Consider the following 24,291-nt stretch of genomic DNA (forward strand, 5'->3'; position numbering starts at 1 on the left):
TGTCCCTCCGCAAAATTTATATGTTGATTCAGTAATTTCAGTATGATGGTATTTGGTGGTGGGGTTTTTAGTGCAATTAGGCCATGAGGGTGGAGCCCTTAGCAATAGGATTAGTACCTTTATAAGAAGAAGCTATATAGAGTCCTAGCTACTCAGGAGGCTGAGATGGGAGAGTTCTTGAGTGCAGGAGTTTGGCTGGACAACATAGCAATACTCTTCTCTAAGAAAAAGGAAAATAAATAAAAGGCCACAGAACTAGATAGCTTTCTTTTTACCATTATAAGACACAAATGGAAATCAGCATTCTGCAGTTCAGAAAAGGGTCCTCATCAGAACCTTACGGTGCTGCCACCTTCATCTCAGACTTCCAGCTTCCAGAACTTTGGTAAATAAGTTAATGCTGCTTATAAGCCACCCAATCCATGGTACATTGTATGGCAGCCTGAACTAAGATAGTAACATTTCAAACACTCAAATAAAGAAAACAGTTATAATAAACAAGAATGGGGAATGGGGGGACAATCCTTAAAATCATATTGTAAGTGAGTTATATAAATCAATTACAGAAAGATGAGGTAAAGCATAATATCAAATCATTCACTATGATATATATATGATATATATATATAAATATTCCTGAGGATATGAGCACTCTAATTGATATGCTTTTGTTTATTTTTCACAGACTCATCATTTAGAAAATGTAAAACTATGATGTGTATATTCAAGGACAGACAAATAAGTAAATATATACTGGATAATATTTTTTCATTAACAGAGGAAAGAAATGTGGAAAAGAAGAGAGGATGAATTCTGCCATTTTGTTTGAAATAAAAGAGATCATAGTGAAATCATGACTTTAAAAATAGAAATCTCTATCTCTGTGTGTTTGCATATGTGCATGTGTGTATGAGTGTGAGTGCACACATATACATACATATGCACGTAGGTATGAATGACTGTGAATGCATGCCTTTGTTTCCTATCTCTGTCCATTAAGATGCCCAAGAAGCAGTGCCACCTCAAAAGCAATGAGCACAATTAGCACTCAGTCTTGGGTTTAAATATTATTACTATTATTTATTTTTTATTTTTTCCCAAGACAGTGTCTTACTCTGTCACCCAGGCTGGAGTGCAGTGGCATGATCTTGGTTCACTCCAACCTCTGCCTCCCGGGTTCAAGCAATTCTCCTGCCTCAGCCTCCTGAGTAGCTGGGATTACAGGCGCCTGCCACCATATCTGGCTAATTTTTGTATTTTTAGTAGAGGCGGGGTGTCACCATATTGGCCAGGCTGGTGTCAAACTCCTGACCTCGTGGTCTGCCCACCTCGGCCTCCCAAAGTGCTGGGATTACAGGCAAGAGCCACCGCACCCGGCCTAAATATCATTCTTTAGAAAAGGAAACTATTGTCCTTGGAGAAATAATTGCTTCCATTGTTGGGAAATATATGTACAAAATGAACCTGAAACATCTTGTGGTGGTAGACAGTAGAGATGTACTCAAAGAACAATGCAGACATGTATAAATGACAATGGGCCAGCTTAAAGGGATTACCAACAATAAAAAAGGTTATGACCTAGCGAATGAAATACGAAACTATTGAACACACTGATATAAAAAGAAATACATACCTAGATAGATAAATACTGAAATAAAGGCTGTAACGGGAATAGCACTCTCTTATGATAGAAAAGCTATCTAAATCCATGTAGAAGTAATGTGGGATTAGAAAGAAAGTCTCAAAGAATAGTTATACAAATTATTGCATCTAAAATAATTAATATGTTCTAAAACTTTACACATTGTTGTTTCTCCTTCATCATATGTTAATTTAATATACACAGATAAATAAATAGCATTTATATATACACATACTAAAACGTGTCTAAGCTATCCTTTCTTATAAAATCCTTTGGTCATGAACCACAGACATTTTTTATTCTGCTTTAGTTACATTAATATCTGTAAGGATGAGTACACTTTTTTAATCCTCTCATTTATTTCTCTTTCTCTTTCTCTTTTTTCTTTCCTTCTCAAATTATCTTCAAATTTCTTTCTGATTTTTTAAGCACATGTATGATATATTAAATTTCTAAGAACTTATTTTTCTTACAGTATTTTTATAAAATTCTGTTCTTTTTTTGCACATGCCCAATATTTGTGGATATTAATCATAGATTGAATTAAGTTTTTAAAGTTTTCATCTCATCTCTGAATTTGCTTAGCTTTCTTTATTCTTTCATTTTTTGAGTGTATACTTTTTCCAACTTTCTTATGTTAAATAATTAATTTTGATGATTCATTGCTTTCTATAGCATAAGAAATAATAGTTTATTTATACAGTCTTAGAATATCTTCCCACCATGTAATTATTAATTCAAAATAATAACATAATTACTGTACAATGAGGAAACCCAGTGGGTCATCATATTATCCACGTAATCAAACATGATGGAACAAATCAACAACTTTTGCCTGAGAAGACCACGTATTTCTGCAGTAAATCTGCCAACTTGAATAGCCTGATTTTAGTTATGATAAAATATCAGACAAATTGAGGAGTTTTCTATGAAATATCTACAGAGAAAATAATATAAGATGGAAGAGTGAATTTGTAGACAATATCCAAAAAGCATAAATAATAAAAATAATGAATTATTATGAAATTAAACTATTCTGATTAACAAAAAAAACACTATAGACAAAATTAACCAATTTAGGATAGTTTAAAGATTGTATCTAGATAATCTTATACTGGGAGTTAATATTTAAAATATTCAGCAAATTACTGGCACTAAGAATGAATATACAGAAGCCTGTTGGAAAAATTATCTAAGAATAAGAATAAGTAGATTATAGACAAAATAGGCTAGTCCCTGACAGGTATAAAAAATGTATTTAAACTGAAATTGTAGGCTAATCTAATAATTACTTACAGTATAAATAGAATAAATAAGACTGTAAATAGTAAAGAGACCCATTTATATTCAACAGACTGGCAAATATTAGAAATCTGTATAATAACAAGTATTGGCAAGAATATCGGGATATATAAAAACTTCTTTACCATTGCAAGGAATGTAAAATGAATCATTGTCTGATATTATTTTGTCATTTAGAAATGCATAAATTTTACAACTCAAGAGTTCTGCTCTTTGATTCACTTCTTAGTGTAATTCTAACACATTTAATTAGTGGATAGTCACTTTTGGTACTCAACAGTTGATGTCCTCTATGTACCTATCATTAGATGATTGCAGGTGGAAAATGTAGTTTGTATATACTGTGGACAAACAATGCAACTGCCAGAAACAACGCATTAGATGTGGTTACAGGTACATACAAAGTTCTTCTAAACAAATGGTTGGCTGGAAAAAATATATATAACAAAATATCATTTATGTAAAACATAGTCATGAGTCTATAAAAAATACAAAGTCCCTATAAGGGAGGGCGATACGAATTGGAAAAGAGAGTAAAGCTTGTAAGAAAAAAGAATGGTAGATCCCTTTCACTGCTTGCTACTAATAATCCTTGTGGAGCTGAGGATTATGACAAATTAACATTGTATGCTTGATACCTATTTAAAACATATCCACCACCCAAAGAAACTAGCATCAATAATTTAGTGTTTTAACAAAAATTATTATACCAATTTTTTATTGTTGTTGCAACAGGGTTGCATTTGAAAATTGTATGTACTTGGTGGTGTCTAATAGTATTTATTGCCTAATGATTATCAGTTAGAGAGGAGACAATAAAAGTATTTTGTGTTTTGCCAAAAAAAAAAAAAAAACCAAACCAAAACAAAAACACTTTAAAGCATTTGTGGCATGAGACACAATTGTGATAAGAAAAATGCTTCCTAGCACTGGCAAATTTTAATCTTCATTTATTTACAAAATAAATGGTATTAAATGATATTTTCTGTGCCTGATGTGTGTTTGCCAGTGATTAAAAACAGAGACATCTTATGTAGAATTCTGATAACTTTAAATGAAGTAAAAGATTTCTCTCAGACTCCTAAAGTTTCATGGAAAGTATGGTCAAAATTGAAAGTTTTAATTTTCCCAGCCAATTAGGTTTACATATAGTGTCCCAAAATGTGAAAACATGCAGCAGAGATGCTCTCTGAAAATAAGTGCTCCATCCATACCCAAATACTCTGGAGAAAATTAAATAGTGCCTCAGTGTTTAAATATTTAAATTATTATAAAATAATATGTTAAATATTATATTTGAAAACTATTTACAATTTGTAATGCATCATTTTCCAGATGCATTTGATCTGGAATCAAATGCAACCAGTTGCATTTGGTTGCATTTGTGTTTATTCAAGCCTATTACTATTTTGTATTATCTCAGTATTTTGTGTATTACATCCATGAAATGTTTTGAAATATACAAAAACAATAGCTAGAATTTTAAATATTAATGAGAGTAGCCAATAGATAAATTGAGTAAAAAAAAAAACATAGCTAGCCCAAAGTACAGAAAAAAAAAATAGATAATGTAAAACACAACTGTCTGTTTTGCAGAAAAATCTCAATGCCTTAATTCAAGGTATGTCAGGAATGTCATCTTCATATCTTCATATACAATGGTCAGCATATTTTATTTGCAGTGGTTCTCCCCAATGTAATTTTGACTTCCTAGCTTCAAAGAATAATTCATATGTGCTATAAATCAGAGATTTTCGTCTGCAGATTTATGACATAAATATATGATCATTAGTCATATACACTCAAGATATAGATTTTTTCATCTAGATATCTCAACCAAATTACCTTAAAAGTTTAAATCACTTTGAAAAATTTGTTGCATTTTATTTAAAAAAAAAAAACTTCGTATTAAAACCTTAAGACTGATATCATATTTTAACTGACCCAAATTTGAACAAACTGCTGTGTACTTACTGTATATTACAACTTTGTTAAAGGCAATACTTAATAATCGATTGCGAATACAGTCTAGTGAAACTTTAAGACAGTTTTCTGTTATTACAAAAATGTTGAGATTACAAATGTAGTCATGCAAAGGGTGTATACTTTTACTGCTCAAATATATTGTTTTAAAATATTTTCTGACATACTGATTAGTTTTTAATCAAAGCATGGATTCCCACATTATGATTATTTAAAATTAATATATACTTATATAAAGATCTCAATTGTACTCTATAATCTTAACTTATTAAATTAGTAGTTATACAATATCTCATATAATAAATTGAAGAAAATTTCTTTAATAAATGCAATAAGCTACTGAGAAGTCATGGACAAGTTTAAAATGTTATCAATTAGGCATTTTATAATTATTTCCTTCTTATAAAGAATATTCAGTAAATATTCTAATGTTTATTGATAAATCATTTACTCCTGAAATAATAAAAAAGTGTCTCATATTACATCCAAAGCAACAGTGGGTATTTTAGCTGATAGTCCTGGCTATATTACTTACCTATTTTTTTCATATTAGAAATCTTACAAAAGGAAATATTCTAAACTTAATGTAAGTTTCAGTATAACACTTTCTCATCCTGAAGACATTTTGCCAAGCTGGTTTAGCTGTGCTTTCTCTTTGTGCCTACTGTTGGTAATATTTGACGAGATTTGACAGTTTTATAAGAGGCTTCCACTTTTGCTTGGCACTCACTCGGTCCTGCCGTCCTGCGAAGAAGGTGCCTGATTTTCCTTTGTCTTCCACCATGATTGTAAGTTTCCTGAGGCATCTCCAGCAATGCAGAATGGTGAGTCAATTAAATTTTTTCCTTTATAAATGACCCAGTCTTGGGTATTTGTTCAAAGCAGTGTGAGAACAAATGAATACATCCATATTATGTGTTTACCTTTGTCAAGATGAAACACTGGCTCAATTCATTGGAGTCTAATATAATCAGTTATTATGTATTTAAAGAATGATGCCATCTCAGGGACTTAGTATTGGTCTCCGTTGCTGGCTAGTTAGTCATTCAGCAGTGGTTGTGGCTAAATCAGTCTTGGGACTTTCACCTCTGCCATCATGACCTCTTTGCTCATGTGCCTATCATATTAGCACAGGATTGACTGAGGACAGAGGCTGACTGATGTCAACTAGCTGAACAATCATGCATAATTTTTTTGTTTAGGTCTTCTTCATTGTTGTATACTATGTAATGGATGTTCATATTTGATAGTAATCGTTACCCTTCATATCCATTTCCATAGATCCATCTATATGTCTCTAGCATAGAATTTCTAGTTCTAAATCTTTCAATCTTTTTCCTTCCAGACTCCTGACTCATCCAAGACATTTGTCACTGCCCATGTGTCACTTTATTTTCTATTGATGAATGATTTATCTTTCTACAAATTATAGGTGGCTAATTGCTCAAGCAAAGCACTGTACATCAGAAAAATTTTACATAATGAGTCTCTTTCAAGGCCACTCTAAACTAACTTCAGGTTTTTTCCCCCTCATTCATCAACTGCTTGTAAAAAGCCCCCTTACAGTCATAGGTATAATGATGAATGAGGTACTGGTACAGCAATAGTGCATGATGACATGAACTTCTGGGATTACTTCTCATGCAACTTGCTTGTGACCTATGTTCCCACTTCTGCAATATCCTGGATATACCAATGCCGCCTTCTACAAGATTTTTGTTGAGCTCACATGATCATGTAGACAGGGCGGCTTCTAAAATACCCAACCCATGATGGACAATTGTGATGGGGTCATCTCTAGGTAGCTCATAAACAGGTATTTTCTATCAGGACCAAGTAGCTTTCCAGCAGTCCAGTAGAGTTTTCTGCTATTTTTCGATTATTTGTTTTTCCTCAAAAGGTATGTAATCTTCCATGGCAGATACTATGACCTTGCTCCAAATACCAGGGTGGGGTGCTAGCTTGTAATTCTCCCATTGGGACTTTCTATAAACACTGCAGTCATCATATGTTCTCTTTTCAGCTCTAGCAATGATAACACATATTGAAAAATGATTGCAAGTGGGTCTACTAGTTTTTTTTTTTTGTTTTTTTTTTGTTTTTTTGATTTTTTTGATTTGCAGTAGTCTACAAAGATTTTTGAGGATGCATCTGGTTTTGGCAAGTCTCAGACTTGTGAATTAGATGGTGCTATTTTGGGCCACACTACCCCTGAATCCTTCAGGTTCTTTTTTTTTTTTTTTTGACGGAGTTTCACTCTTGTTGCCCAGGCTGGAGTGCAATGGTGCAATCTTGGTTCACTGCAACCTCTGCCTCCCAGGTTCAAGCGATTCTCCTGCCTCAGTCTCCCAAGTAGCTGGAATTACAGGTGCCCGCCATCAAATCCAGGTAATTTTTTGTATTTTTAGTAGAGACAGGGTTTCACTATGTTGGCCAGGCTGGACTTGAACTCCTAACCTTGTTGTCTGCCCACCTCAGCATCGCAAAGTGCTGGGATTACAGGTGTGAGCCACCATGCCCAGCTGAATCCTTCAGTTTTAAAAGTGGCACCAATTTCTGCTAAACTCCCTAAAATATCTTGTTTTTAAACAATATGAATATATTGTAAATATAATGTAAATATAAATATAATGTAAAATATATTGTTTTTGATATGCTATCTCAGCCAAAGTATGAGGACAGTTTCAGAGTAGTCCATTTGGCCTTGTGCACTAGGCCTATCAGAAAAGGGCTTATATCAACAACTATGTATGTTTATTACAATATAACCAGTAAAAAATAACCACAGAGTGAATCTTCAGATGTAGAGGACACTCTGTGAGTTGGATTTTGGCTAGATCTGATTTATTACTCAAGAAGTCTGAGCTCCAATTTAGCATAAGACTCAGATAATGGCCTGGGTTCCTGGAGATCAATGTAGATTTGAAACTTTGGTTCAATTTTTCTCACAGTGTTCAAATATATTTTCCTAGTCGAAAGGTCCCTGAAAAATATCTATAGGTCCCTCTGGGGACCGACTAGGGGAATCAGTATGATTGAATTGACAGAATAGAGAACACAGAAATAAGGTCACACATCTATAGCCAACAGATCTTTGACAAACTTGACAAAAGCATACACTAGGGAAATGATATCCTTTTCAATAAATGGTGCCAAGAAAATTGGATTTTCATGTGCAGAAGAATGAAACTGGACCCATATCTCTCATAATACACAAAAAATTAACTCAAGATTAATTAAAGACTTAAATATAAGACCTGAAACTATACAAATGCTAAAATAATACCTAGGGGAAACTCTTCTGGACTTTTGTATAGGCAAAGAATTTGTGAGTAAGACTTCAAAAGCACAAACAAACAAACAAAAGAAGAAATGGCACTTAGATTTTGCATAGCAAAAAAATAAAAAAAATAAAAATCAACAGAGTGAACAGACAATCTGCAGAATGGGAGAAAATATCTGCAAATTATGCATCCAATAGGGGACTAATACCCAGAATTTACAAGAAACTCAAACAATTTAGTAACAACAGCAACAAAAATAAAAACAACCCCTTTAAAAAGTGAGCAAAGGACATGAATAGACATTTTTCAAAAGAAGACGTACAAATAGTCAAATAGCATGTGGGAAAATGCTCAAAGTCACTAATCAAAAAATAAATGCAAATTAAAACCATAATGAGGTTTCATCTTACACCAGTCAGAATGACTATTATTAAAAAGACAAAAAGTAGATGGTGAAAATACAGAGAAAAGGGAACACTTATTAGTAGGAATGTAAATTAGTACAATCTCTATGGAAAACAGTACAGAGATTTCCCAAAGAACTAAAAATAGAGCTACCACCATATATGATCTAGCCATGCCACTACTGGGTATCTACCCAATGGAACAGAAATCATTTTAAAAAAATATGCTTTCTTGAGTTTATCACAGCACTATGTAATACAATACAATACCCAAGATACGGAGTCAACCTGCGTGCCCATCAGTGAATTACTCAATAAAGAAAATGGTATGTATAGAATGGAATACTATTTAGCAATAAAAAAGAATGAAATCATATATTTTGCAGCAACATGGATGGAACTGAAGGCCATTATTTTACGTGAAATAACTCAGAAACAGAAAGTTAAACACAGCATGTTCTTACTTGTAAGTGGGAGCTAAACAATTTGTACACATGGACATAGAAAGTTAAATAACAGACATTGGAGACTTGGAAGGGTTGGAGAGTGGAAGGGAGGTGAGGGATTAAAAAAATACTTAGTGGGTACAATGTACAATATTCAGGTGATAAATATACTGAAAGCCCCAACTTAAGCATTATGTAATATGTTCATGTAAAACAACTTCCTTTGTGCTCCTTAAACTGATACCAAACGAAGCTTAAAAAATACATTTACATTTACTATCACATTACAAGGTCTTTAATCTGGGAGACGTGGATTTTAACTCAGTCAGTATTTTCTGAGCCCAAAAACTGGCTCGGGTCCAAAATTTTGATAGTATGCAAATCAATTAACAACTTTGTTGACTGCCCATATATACTATCTGTTTAACTAAATATATATATTATATAGAAATTATATAGTTATATATAAATTATGTATAATTATATATAACATAAATTATAAATTATATATATAATTATAAATTATATTATGTTATATATATAAATTATGTATAATTATATATAACATATAACTATATATAATATATAATTATAATATGTAAGTATATAATTATATGATTATAATATATAAGTATATAATTATATAATGGATAGCCTCATTCCTCCCAGGTCTTTCCTCTTGCTACTAAAATATACTGAGCAAAAACAACAAACAGGCATAGGAAGAACTGTAAAGGTTGGAAAGAAGTTGGCAGACTACTGAAAGACCTTGTACTTTGAGGAATGACTCAGCAATGGGTCCTTGATTTCCTTACTGGCTCTCATTTATCTCGGACAGGACATTACAGAAGTCTACAAGTCAGAAACTCCAATAGTCAAGGACAAATAAAAGCTCAAAAAAAACCTGACTCTGTAGCCAAAGGATTGAGAAAAAATTGTCCTAACAAAACAGGAAGCAGGCTATGGCTTTTGCTGTAAGTACAAATTTGTAAATTATCTATCTATATATTATATTGATATATAATATATGTAACTATATATTTTTATATACATAATTTTTTATGTTTATTTCCTCTGTTTCTCATTCCTTTCTCTTTTCTTGCCTTACCGTGGATTGTTTGAACATGATTTAGGATTTCTCCTTGATTTATGTATAATGCATTTTTAAGTTCTTGCTTTGAATGGTTTTCTTAATAGTTGTTCTAAGTATTAAAATATGCATAAGTATTTTAACACAGTCTACTGATATTGCTGTTTTATTCCAAGTGGAATAAATGTAAAAATCTTCTAATTATATCCCTTTACCCTGCCCAATTTGTGCTATAATTATTTTAAGAATTTCCCTGGCATGTACTGTACACAATATATTTTTAATTTTTGCTTCAACAAACTGATGTAATTCAATAAATTTATAAGAACGGTATATTATATTTACCTTTATTTCTATTAATTTCAATGTTCTTTCTTTTCTGAAGTCCCAAGAACTTCATTTAGCTATTTTTTTTTAAGGTTAGTGAAAATTTGTCTTAGTTTTCTGTCATCCGGTGATGTTTTATTTTGTCTTTATTTCTGAAGGATAGTTTTGCCACATACAGAACTTCCACTTGATGATTCTTTTAGTGCTTGAAACATGCAATGCTATTTTTTTGTTCGTTTTGACCTACGTGGTTTCAGAGGAGAAATCTACTGTTTTAGAAATGTTTTTTTCTCTATAAATAAGTTGCCATTTCTCTATGAATGCTTCCAAGATTATTCTTCATAATTAGTTTCTTTAGAGTTAATTATCATGTCTTAGCTTTTTGTTAAGGTTTATCTTATTCGAGATTCATATTCTTAAATCTGTAGATGTATGTCTTTCACTAGATTTGGGGAGTTTTCAGCCACATTTCCTTTGAATATTTTCTGAGACCCACATTCTTTCTCCCAGATTCTGTAATTTTTTTTAAGTCTATTTACTTCTGTATTATTCAGATTTGATAAATTAAATTGATCTGACCTCCACTTCACAGAGTCTATTCTCTGTTACCTTTACTCTACTATTGAGTCCATCCAGATGTTTTGGATTTTTTGTTATCATTGCATTGTTTAGCTCTACAATTTGCATATAATTCTTTTCTATAACTTTTATATCTTTATCACGTTTTTCTTTTTGTATTTGATTCAACAAGATTCATAATTTGCTAAAGCATTTTGTGATGACTGATTCCAAATCTTAGTTAGATAATTCTAACCTCTGAATCATTTATTGGATGTGGGAAAGGTAGAGTGAATGCTCACCGCCCCATTCATCACTATTGAAAATATGGGGGCATGAAGAGAATGGTTTTCTGAGATTGTTTGACTGAAGTATAGCTTGTATTATGAAAAATGTTTCCTGTTTTATTAGGCCAATTTTTTTTCTCAGTCCTTTGGCTACAGAGTCAGGTTTTTTTTTGTGTGTGTGTTTTGTCATTGCCTGTTGGAGTTTCTGGCTTAAAGACTTCTGCAATGTCCTGTCTGAGATGTATGAAAGTCACTAAGGAAACCAAGGGCCCATTGCTGAGTCATTCCTCAGAGCACAAGGTCTTTTAGTAGTATGCCAACTTCTTTCTAACTTTTACAGTTTCTCCTATGCTTGTTTGTTGTTTTGACTCAGTATATTTTAGTAGCAAGAGGAAGGACCTGGGAGGAATGAGGCTATCCATCTTGGCCAGTTCTTAATTGTCTTTGTAAATCTCTGAGGATCAGGTCTCCCCGTGATGGTCTGACCTTGCTACTTGCCACTTATTATAGTAATTGCATACACCTGGACTCTATTATCTGGATCCCTGCCACGCACACTGATTATTTGGATAGAGTCCAGAATGGGTCTCTTGCACTCCTACACATACTGTTGGATTTGTCAAAATTGCAAGACTGTAACTACTCATTTGTTCTGGACCTTTCTCAGGATTGTTTATGCAGCTAGGAGTTCTGAGAAATCAGGTAATATTTTCTTCCAGACAAAAAGCCACCTTGCTTCTGCTTGCCAGTAACTCTAGTATTACTCTGACTATGGCTTTTGCTGTGAGTACAAATTTGTCTCTGATCCAGGAGAATCTTGTCCTTTGCTAGCATCCATGAAATTTTGGCAGACCAATGTATTACCTTCTATTAAGGGTAAAATCAATATGTTCATAGCCATCATTAAGCTTATGTCCTTAATAATTTCCTATATTATCATTCCTTATCTATGGAAGACAGATACCGTGTTTTCTTTCCAATGTATTCCTTTTTGTCTTAGTAAGACACGTAGCCCCTGTTTCTTTTAATGGAGCATAACTGCTTGTTGTATATGTTAGCTTAGATCATCATTTGTTGTATATGTATATGTCATAATAGATAACATATCTATTCTATCTTGTTTATTTCTCTGGGCATTTCAAATACTTCTTTCATGGTCTGTCACAATAATACTGATGTACTAACTATATTTAGTATTAGATATAACTTTTACAATACATCTAGGAGCCATCTTAGTGTCAACTTTGCACAGTCTCATGGGACCCTTTACAGAATTTTGACTCATGTATCCAGAAATGTGCTCCTAATTTGATCAGCTATTCATTATGGTGCCCGGTCCACCCGATCAAACTCAAATGTATTATGACTCCTGCTGGTACATACCAGCTAAACCTTACGGCTGCCTTGGAGATTCAGTCCTTTTTTCTTATCAGAGCCAGCACATCATTGATGAGGTTATACTGTTGCTTAATTTTAGCCATAGACATCCTTCCAAGATAAAGGCCTAAGAGCAGAATCGGGGTAGGGAAACATGGTATCTTTTAGGAGAGAAGAAACTTCTTCTGCATCAGCTCCAAGCAAGGAGAAAACACTAGCTCTCAAAAAAAAAAAAAAAAAAAAAAAAAAAAAAAGGACAAGGCCACTTAGGCCACTTTTCCAGGCTCATCGGGTTCAAGAAAATATGATGATCCACAGTTTGATTATTATCAACCCAGATGCTGTTTGCCTCATATTATGTGTCAGCGTTTTATACTTTTGTAACTGGTTTATGAACTTGGCCAAACAGATCCGCCCTGGTTGGGAATTTAATAGTCTCTGGAGCTTGGCTATTCTTTTGATTAAATCTCAGGTCTGGTCCTCAGATTTTTTTTTTTTCTCTCTTTTGTTTCAGGAAATGAAAACAGTGTAAACTACCCAGAAGACATCTAGTTACATATTTAGCATTGAGTTAGCAATTCATCTGGCTCAGATTTACATTATATTCTTCCAGAGCTCTGTTACTTTTATCGATAGCCATCAAGTACATTATTTTATACACACTCTGTCCCCCATATATCTAAAATGCTTGATTTATCCAAAGTTAATGAATTATTTCCATCAGTATATGTCATTATATATACCATGAGTGTAAGTGCTAGTAGTTGTACTGCCCCTTTTGTAAGATGTGCTGCCATAGATGGGGCCGTCATTGTTAGGCTGACGATGAGGTATTCCTTATTACAGCTTTCTTTTTAAGAGTGTCACATGTTGGTTTCTCTAGAAAGCCAATTCCTAGGTGAATTTTTGCGTGCAGGTTTCTATTCTTTATTGTGCAGATTTTTTTTTTTTTTTTTTTTTTTTTTTGAATAAACACTTCTGGGAGAAAAGGGAGGGAAATAGGAGTGGAAAGAGGAAGAAATTAGCCTGCATTGAAGGCCCAACAACAGCCTCAGCCTTCTTTTTTTTTTTTTTTGAGACGGAGTCTCAGTCATGCTTAAGCTGCACTCATGCTTAGACAGCAGTACAATGGTGTGATCTTGGTTCACTGCAACCTCCGCCTCCTGGGTTCAAGTGACTATCTTGCCTCAGCCTCCCGAGTAGCTGAGATTACAGGTGCACGCCATGATGCCTGGCTAATTTTTGTATTTTTAATTTTGTATTTTGAGTTCACCAGTTTGTCCAGGCTGGTCTTGAACTCTTGACGTCAGGTGATCCGCTTGCCTCAGCCTCTCAAAGTGTTGGGATTACAGGCATAAAGCCATTAGAGTTGCCTCTACCTAAGAAAATAGCAAACAACAAACAATACTTAGAGGGCAGGCAGAGATTAGTATCACCATCAAAAACTTTAAAGATGTAAGTATGTTGATTACCACCACATTCTCATTCAAATTGCCTACTTAAACCCCTGCAGAAGACAGATGAACCTCTGAAACAGTAGTGGATTATTGTAAACCTAACCAAGTGGTAACTCAAGTTGCAGCTGCTGTAGCAGATGTGGTTTCATTTGATAAAAGTGAAACACATCCTGGTACCTGTATGCAGCTATTGATCTGGCAAATGCCTTTTTCCCATCCTTATTCATAAGAAATACCCGATACAGTTTGCTTTCATCTGAGAAGGCCAGCAATACACTTTTACTGTCTTGCCTCACAGGTTCATCAACTTTTCAGCTTGATGTCAACATTTAGTTTACAGAGATCTTGACGTCTTTTTTTCTTTCACAGATGAATTACATTGGCCCATTACACTGATTAAATTATTCTGATTGAATCTTGGGTGCAAGAAGCAGCCACTGTTTATTACTTATTAGTAAAACTTTTGTGTATCAGAGGGTAGAAAATACTTCTGATAAAAATTCAGGGGGCTTCAGGGGGATTCTACTTCAATGGAAATTCTAGGAGTTCAGTGGTGTGGGGCATGTTGAAATATCCCTTCTAAGGTGACTGATAAGTTGTTGCATCTGGCATGTCCAACAACCAAAAAAAAAAAAACACCCCCCACCCCCAACACACACACACACTAGGCCTAGTGAGCCTATTTGGATTTTTAAGACAATATATTCCTCATTTGGCTGTTACTCCAGCCCGCTTACCGAGGGACTACAAAACTACTATTTTTGCATGAGGCCCAGAGAAAGAGAAGGCTCTGCAACCAGTCCAAGCTGCTGTGTAAGCAATCCAGTAGACCTGCTTAAAGATTGGATTACAGCATATTGGAAAAGATGAGAACAATTTCAAAAAATACTGTATTTAGGAAAAATACAAAATGTAAGGTGTATTTTGACATGCATAGAATACACTTCTAGAGGTGGAAAAACAGAAAAATAGTAAATTAAGAAAATTTTGACATATTTAGAGAAGACTAGTAGACAAATATGAGAAAAAATACACTAATAAATAGTTAAAAATAAAAATTAAAAAATGGATAATTTGAGGCTAAGGTATGTGTAAGGTACATGGGTGTACTTTGGTCAACAATAGGCTGAGGCAGACGTCTGGGCCAGAGTGACTCAGTGAGTTTGGAGTGCAGGCGCATAACTCCACTTGTTATATAACCTGTTTGCATAAGCTCATATATGGCTTGGAGCCACTATTGTTTGAAAAAGGTATAACTGCCCTGCTGACACTGAAAAGGCACTCTTGTACCCAGAGAAAGAAAGAGTGCTAAAGCCCTCCATCTTGTAGACAGACAGGGGGAAGACAGGGCATGGCACAACTCATCTCACGCACACCCAGAGAGCCAGTAATGCTACTGACCCCTGTAAGGGAGAGCCAGTCACCTTGAAGGTGAGCAAGGGGAAGCCAGGAACCAGCTTGTGCCCAGAGGGAAAGAGTTAAGCTGCTGACTCTGACAGAGCTGGCCTTCCAGGCCAGGGAGTGCAGCTTCAGGCATGGGGGTGTCAGGAGCCACAGAGCTGACTGCTGAGATGAGACACAGAGCTGACGCAGAAAGCTGAGATACAGGCGGACAGCATGAGACAGGTAGCATGAGTAAGCTGCTGATGAGAGAGCTGCTGAATAAAACTACGTTTCACCTGCCTACGGACCCCTGAGTGTTCTTTCAGCTATTCTCATATCCACTCACTCCCCTTGGACCGCAGTATGGACTGGAAGCTAACCCTAAGCATGACAATATTTTAGCCTTTGAATGAGTAATTATATATCCTGTTTTCTTAGAGAAAGCAATTGTAAAATTATTTATTTGCTATTTTAACTTTAAAGTGCTATATTTATGAAACTTAATATATCAGTATATTAAGTGGTAATAGGATTATTTTTTAAGTGAATAAAAATTTTACTTTCTTGCTATATTTCATCTTGTTTAACTTTTCGATTTCTTCTTTCTTTGTGTTCTCTCATTCTTTCTTCAAGAAAATTGTAATTGGACAGCTATAATTTTGCAGGTAAAGAGGAAAGGAAATGAAAAGATACACATAGATGCATTGTATAAAACTAAACTCTATATATAGTTCAGTTTACAGTGAAAAGACACCATTAGCTATTACCCAAAAATGTATAAATTTTTAATTATCAAGAATGGCAGAGAAGGCAAAATTTACAAATTTATGAAAGTTTGAATAGAAAGCCTAAAAGTCCTATTTGAGAGGCTTTTAGAAATAAATGTCATGAGAGAGTTCTCTGTGATGATTAAAAGACTACTAGGCAGATGGAGGTGTGCTATAGAAAGCAAAAGACATTAAAGGAACTCTAAGAGAAGAATATAGAATAGCTACTATGGCTAAAGTAGAAGAGTGAATTAGCTGGTTTATTCAATGAGCGTCTGTTTATATATGTTTGCATGTATTTGCATTGGGAAGGAACATAATGATTACATTTTTGAGTTGAAAATAAATATCCTTGGAAACTGTTTAGAAAAAATATTGCACGCATTACACAATTTTAATGAAAGTCACAGTAAAAAATTGTGGATGTCTTGAATAAGATGGAGGGTATAGAAATTGAACAGGTAGTAGGGATACTATAGTGATTTTAAAGGTAGACTAATATAACTTCAAATTAAATCTGATTTTCAGTTTCAAAGACAGAACATGAATTTGTGTGATGATGTCTGAGAAGAGTCTATGGAACTTGACATTTAGAAATTCATAGTTCAGAATTCTATAGGTTGGGTGGATATGAACCAGATTACAGCAGATGAAGTTTCAATAGGACATAAAGAAAACAGTAAGCACCTAAAATTCTGTGTGAATTTAAAGGCGAGACATGAAATAAAAGGAAGAAAGCAGCATAGAGAAATACATTCTAAATACATGAGAACTATAATGAGGAGCAAGGATATTGTAATTATAATGAGAATAGATAAGGAAAGTTGAAATGGTGTAAAATTATATGAATTATTTAATTAAGTTTAGCTTAAAGCTGTGTCGTTACATATTTTAAGTTCAGTAAAGGTTTCTCTGTGCATAGTGAACAGTATCTTAACTGGATGTGTAAACAGATTGCAACCTACTCTTGTACCAGTCACCAAGTTTCAGCCAATTAAAGGTGGCCAACTGTTCAAACCATGTTCAAATAAGGCAAACTCCAAGCCTGAACCAATCCAGCAGTTTCTATACCTCACTTCTGTTTTCTGCATGTCACTTTCCTTTTCCTGTTCATAGATCCTCTATGACCTTGGGGCAGTGCTGGAGTACCTCTGAATCTAATCTTGTTTGAAGGCTGCCCGGTTTGTGAATTGTCCTTTGCTCAATTAAACGCTGTAAAATTTAATTGTATGAAGGTTTTTTTCTTTTAACATTATTAATCTGAAACAGGATGGCAGGGTTTAAAGATGGTGGTGGTGATGGTGGCAATGAGGATGATTATTATTATATTGATTGTAATTGCTTGCGTGTGTGTGAGTATGTGTGTATGCTTATGTCTGTGTAGTTATGTGCAGATATGAAGAGAGAAAGAATGGGGAAAGGAAAAGGAAAGAGGAGAGACATAATTTAACAGATGTCTTGTTTTCCGACTGAAGAAAGAAAAACAAGCATTGCTGAGAATGCTGGAAATGGTGGGATTTCTCCTCCCCATTTGCTTGGTATCTCTGCCTCGTATTTCTCAATCTTCACTTTTCAGGGGAATACAAACAGCCAAGACCTGTGGAATTTCCATATGCAGGTACACTCTTCTCTCATTTCTAGTCCTACAATTACAACACTAATTCATATCCTTAGTTTTATCTCACCAGGATTGTTGCAATAGTGTCTTAAATAGTCTCCTTATGTTCAGTCTCTTTTCTCAAAAGCAACACACATGCTGTGTTTTTATTTACTTTGGCTTCTTAAAAGTTTCCCATTCTTAAATGAAACATGCTTAGGCATTTGAGGAACTCCATCGACTAGCTTATGTGATGCCAATTGTCATTTATTGCCATTTTACACATACGTTGTGTCACTGATTATTTTTGCCACTGACACTGGAATTTTCAGACTATTACTTTTCTGAAACTTCTTATCTCCGCCCATAAAATCTCTTCATTTACCACTGTCTACTAAAAATTATTACAATCACTTATATTTTCAAACAGTGTTTGTCCATCTAGTCTATGTGAATCTGACCTTAAAATTTTTTCTTCAGATCATAGTTTTACACAACTAATAATAAGCTAACCTACATAATAACTGTATGTGTACTTCTTATTACCTAAGTCTGATAAGTTACAATTTAAGAGTAGATAAATTTAAATTCTTTTAAAATTATTTTATTAGCCTTTACTGTTGGTAAGGAGTAATTGTAAATGTCAGTTGAATCAACTTATACAGATTCATTAAATTTTTAAAAATCTTGAAGATTTTAAAGCAAGTGCTAATGTATACAACTATCAAATAATTGTTTTATTTGGGGGGGACACAAGACATATTATTCATTTCTTAAATTTTATATATACATTTTGATAACTTTGTAACCAATAAAAAGCAAAATATCAAGTAAGTCCTGAAACTATAGCATATTATTACTGTAGAATATAGTTTTACTGTGAAAAATAAACAGAAAGTACGAAAAACACAGAATAACTTAAAAGAATGCTGATATAAATGTATTTACAATTTATATTCAAATTCATTTATATTCAAATTCATTTGAATATGGTTTGAACACAGTAACTTAAAAGAATGGTAATATAAACGTATTTACAACCTATAGACCAATCCAATAAAATAGTTAAAAATATTTAAACATAACCTTATCCGATTTTATTTTTTGTAAATGCCAAAGGCTTAGTGTTTCAAATGATCTGCATTTTCAAAGATCAATATTGCCATTTTCAATTTTTTATATTTATCTAAGTTCTAACTATAGTGTATAATATTTACATGTGTTGCAAACATTATTTTAGAAGTTGGAACTTTAAATATCAACTCTGTTACTTTTTATATTAACAGCAACTAATTCTAGAAGTTCCAAAACTTTTGGAAACTTATTTAGAGATGCATATATTTTTGAAAAAAATCAGAAAGTTTTAATAAAAACAAAGATTAATTATTAAGTCTTTTATCTTTTAATGGATTCACAATATATAAATTTTATACTCCTTGGATATTATCTTCATTTTCATAACAACCCGGGAAATAAAGTATATTATCATTTGTGAATATATTGACATAATAATAATGATAAAACCTAATATTAATTCATAATTTAACATATACCAGCAATTTTACTATGCTTATGACATGAATCACTTATTTAAAACACACTCATTTTACAGCTGAAACCATGAATGGTTCAGAAGCATGCCTGACTTAAGAGAGTGGAATCTGACTAGAATTCCAGGTTGGACCTTCTCCACTGCCGGATGATAAGTACTTGTGTACTTTTAAGACCTACTGGTGGCCAGGCGCGGTGGCTCAAGCCTGTAATCCCAGCACTTTGGGAGGCCGAGACGGGCGGATCACGAGGTGAGGAGATCGAGACCATCCTGGCTAACACGGTGAAACCCCGTCTCTACTAAAAAAAAATACAAAAAACTAGCCGGGCGAGGTGGCGGGCGCCTGTAGTCCCAGCTACTCGGGAGGCTGAGGCAGGAGAATGGCGTAAACCCGGGAGGCGGAGCTTGCAGTGAGCCGAGATTGCACCACTGCACTCCAGCCTGGGCGACAGAGCAAGACTCCGTCTCAAAAAAAAAAAAAAAAAAAAAAAAAAAAAAAAAGACCTACTGGTGCTTCACAGACCTGCAATTATTTTTATTAAGTTGCTATATCCATGTCTATGTCTTTGCATTTTGATCTGCATTTTGTTATTATTTATCATTTATTTTCAGGGACTTCAAAGTGTAAAGTGCTTATTTTAGGCCCTGCAGTGGGAAGGAGATATGTAGGTTAATTTTTTTCTGCCACATTCATCCTACACATTTCTGAGAGACAGAGCAAAAGTTGTGAAGGGGGATCCAAAGCATCAGGAATCAAAACCTTACATGGATCAATGGTAAAGACAAAAAAACAATAAACTACGAATGTAGGTTTATTCAATACATTGGCCTGACAGATTTAATTTCTGCTCATTAGAATTGTATTTATGATGGTAAAATATTACTTTGAAATATATTTTTTATAAGGTAAAATGCACAAAAAATTTTATAGAAATTAAATATCTTTGTTCTCTTCTAGGACTCATGCTGTTCATGAATATATAAACTATTAAATATTAAAACATGTTTAGCAATTCACATTCTATATTATTGTAATTTTAAGTATTTTGGACAAGAATTAAAAATATTCATTTGTTAAGCAATGACTTATTTCTGTTTGTAAAGTTTTTTAATAAAATGCAAAACAGTATTCAGGAAAGATGGTTTAAAATTTTGCAGACACTTACCATGTGATGGTGCAGAGATGCTATTACTGTGACTATGATTGCATTCTCCACACAATTTCACCAAATTCTGATTGTTATGTCTCTATTTATGTCTTTTTTTTTTTTTCTTCCTTGCAACAGGTAAGCTAATCTTGCCATTCTCTTTGTCATTCGCCTACCAGAATGTTCGGAGTCTCTCAAATTAAATCCAGTTACTTTGTAGCAGGTCCAGCCTTGTCAATGCCAATAAACATGGTCCAACAAAAAGCAAATAAGTAATACAATCAGTCTAAAGAAGAAAACTGGCAGGTCTGCCACACATTTTATGCTGACCACTGCCCTTCTACTAATCTAGACTAAAGTCACATGAACTACTTCGGCATTTACGTCAAAATATTAAGTCATTGATGTTTGTGTTAACTGAAGTCCCTAAGAATTTTTGTTTTAATATAATCTGCTGTTATGGCCATTTGGTTCTTTGAAATTAATTTCATGGCTTTCACTTGCAGTTATTAGAGGTCACTTGTCAGATGTGGTCTATTTTTCTAGTCTGTCAAAATCATCTTTGTATCACAATTTTGTTCTCTAATATATCATGTTAGCAAAAATATAATATCTGTATGCTATCTATGTGCTAAAATTAAGCCAATGATAAATATACCCAATAAACAAAGGTCAAGTTTAAAATATAATTTTTTATTTTGAATACTCTTATTATTCAAAAATTATATTCACAGTTTATAAATATTTTATTACTGCAGAGCAAGCACCATGTTAGGCAGCATATCTTTGATTTCCCCATGAAATTAAATACCCTTGTTCAGAAAACAAATATATATATATATATTCATTTATATTATATGTGTAGTTCTTGTTCTATTATATATTTAGATAGTTTTCAGTATTTCCCAAATAGGCTTCCAAAATATTAGGTTTATTCCATCATTTTTGTCATAAAATCTTTTTAAAATAATATTTAAGAATGTATCAATGTTAACATTGTCCGATAACGAAACCATTATTAGTTACACAAAAACTTCATGATGATAGCTAAACAGACAAACAGATTCTCCCTAACTGAAGTAAAAACTAACATGCAAATTGATACTAAAGTCAGGAAAGGAAAAGAGATGGCTTATGCAAAGGAAATCGATGCTCAAGATGTCTGTAAATCTGTCAGATCAGAAAACAGAACATGCAGCAAACATGAAAATGAACCCCTCTTCCACCTTTTATAGAATATGTTAGTTCACTGATGTGGAAAGAACAGTATCTTTAAATTAGTGACATCAATACAAAATAAAAAATTCTGTTGATTATTTTTAAAATTAAAACGTTGATTAAAAGCATCAATTATTTAAAACAATAATAAAATTAGTAGACAACACATACAACATTTTACAATTGTTACATATCTTATTTAATAAATTTATATGTAATTTACTGTACCAAAGAATGCAGCGCTAAGTGAGAAGTAACTGAAAGAAGATCAAATGTGATAGTTTAGAATAAATATAGATTTGAGGATCTTCAAGTCAACCATAAAGGACCGAGGGTGCCGAGCGTGAGTGGCCTCGTTGATTGACGTGAGTGAATTCAGATACAACTCAAGCTTGCTAGAGGGCTCTTCAAAAATAAAAAACTGATTCCGTGCAAGAGAGCAAAGTTACTGCTGTTTACTGTTCAGAGACTTACAGGTGCTTGCCAGCATTGCAACAGGGACTCATTTATTGAGCAAGACTTATAATTATCTCTTCGTTTGGGAGATCCTAATAAACTGTTACTACAATTTCTCTACTGACTTTCAAAATTTTGAAGTTTGAAAGACACCTTTGCAACTAAAACATCATAAGCACAGCCAGAAGAGAGAACCTTGTTATAAGGGGTCTGTCCAGTCAAAATGGTCAGCGGAGGGGCCCTTTGAAACCCAGTGGTGACCCTGGGAGGGTCCAGACACAGCAACAGATTACTTATTTGTGTGAAGTGCCTTATGCTGAAAGACACCAGGACAATCAATAATGGCACCCAGCAGCAAGCACAGTTTAGACCACCACTATTAGATGTGGCGACGACTGGAAAAAGACTTTAAAACTCCCTCCGAAAAATCTAAGAATTAAACCTTCAGATGTGACCTCCACAAAAGAAAATGAGTTTGAAGATTATTGTTTAAAACGGGAGTTATTAATGGGAATTTTTGAAATGGGCTGGGAAAAGCCACTTCCTATTCAGGAGGAGAGCAATCCCATTGCTTTATCTGGTAGGGATCTTAGCTAGAGCAAAAAATGGAACAGGCAAGAGCGGAGCCTACCTCATTCCCTTACTTGAACCGCGAGATCTGAAGAAGCACAATATACAAGAAATGCTGCGTGTTCCAGCTAGAGAAGTTGCTCTACAGGTTAGTCGCATTTGCATGCAGATCAGGAAACACATGGGAGGGGCGAAAGTGATGGCAACGACAGGAGGAACCAATTTACGAGACGACTTACTAAGGCTTGATGATACAATGCACGTGGTGATTGCTACCCCTAGGAGAATCCTGGATCTTATTCAGAGAAGAGTCCGGGCATGGTGGCTCACGCCTGTAATCCTGGCACTTTGGGAGGCTGAGGTTGTCAGATCACGAGGTCAAGAGATGGAGACCATCTTGGCCAATGTGGCGAAACCCTGTCTCTACTAAAAATGCAAAAATTGGCTAGGCTGGTGGCATGCGACTGTAGTCCCAGCAGCTCAGCAGGCTGAGGCAGAAGAATTGCTTGAACCCGGGGAGGCAGAAGTTGCAGTGAGCTGAGATTGTGCCACTGCACTCCAGCTTGAGCAGCAGAGGGAGACACTGTCTCAAAAGAAGAAGAAGAAAAAAGAGTAGCAAAGGTTAATCATGTCCAGATGATAGTATTGGATGAGCAGGCAGATAAGTTGCTGTCACAGAATTTTGTGCAGAAAAATGGAGGATATTATTCTCATGCTACCTAAAAACAGGAAGATTTTACTATATTCTGCTACTTTTCCTCTTAGTGTACAGAAGTTCATGAATTCCCATTTGCAGAAACCCTATGAGATTAACCTAATGGAGGAACTAACTCTAAAGGGAGTAACCCAGTACTATGCATGTGTAACTGAGCTCCAAAAAGTACACTGCCTCAATGCACTTTTCTCCAGGCTTCAGATAAACCAGTCGATCATTTTCTGTAACTCCTCTCAGCAAGTTGAATTGCTAGCCAAGATTTCTCAACTAGGTTATTCTTGCTTCTATATTCATGCTAAAACGAGGCAGGAACATCAAAATTGTGTATTTCATGATTTCTGAAATGGCTTATGCCACAATCTTGTTTGCACTGATCTGTTTACCCGAGGTGTTGATATACAAGCTGTGAATGTGTTAATAAACTTTGATTTCCCAAAGCTGGCAGAGACCTGTCTCCATCATACTGGAAGATCAGGTCGCTTGGGTCATCCTGGCTTAGCCATCAACTTGATCACATATGATGGTCGCTTCAACCTGAAAAGTATTGAGGAGCAGCTGGGAACAGAAATTACACCTATTCCAAGCAACATTGACAAGAGCCTGTGTGTGGCAGAATACCACAGTGAGCCTGTAGAAGATGAGAAACCTTAACAAGCATGCTTTGACAAACTACAGAAGGCTCGTTTGGATCTGTGATGCATCGTTTTGAGGAGAATGCTCTTCTCTTT

General features: G+C 34.3%; 1 pseudogene; it reads left to right on the forward strand.

Moving 5' to 3' along the window:
• The first annotated feature begins 290 nt into the window (after positions 1–290).
• On the forward strand, positions 291–24,291 carry LOC126940275 (probable ATP-dependent RNA helicase DDX6; annotated as a pseudogene).

Source organism: Macaca thibetana, chromosome 17 (assembly GCF_024542745.1).
Source record: "Macaca thibetana thibetana isolate TM-01 chromosome 17, ASM2454274v1, whole genome shotgun sequence".
NCBI lineage: Eukaryota > Metazoa > Chordata > Mammalia > Primates > Cercopithecidae > Macaca > Macaca thibetana.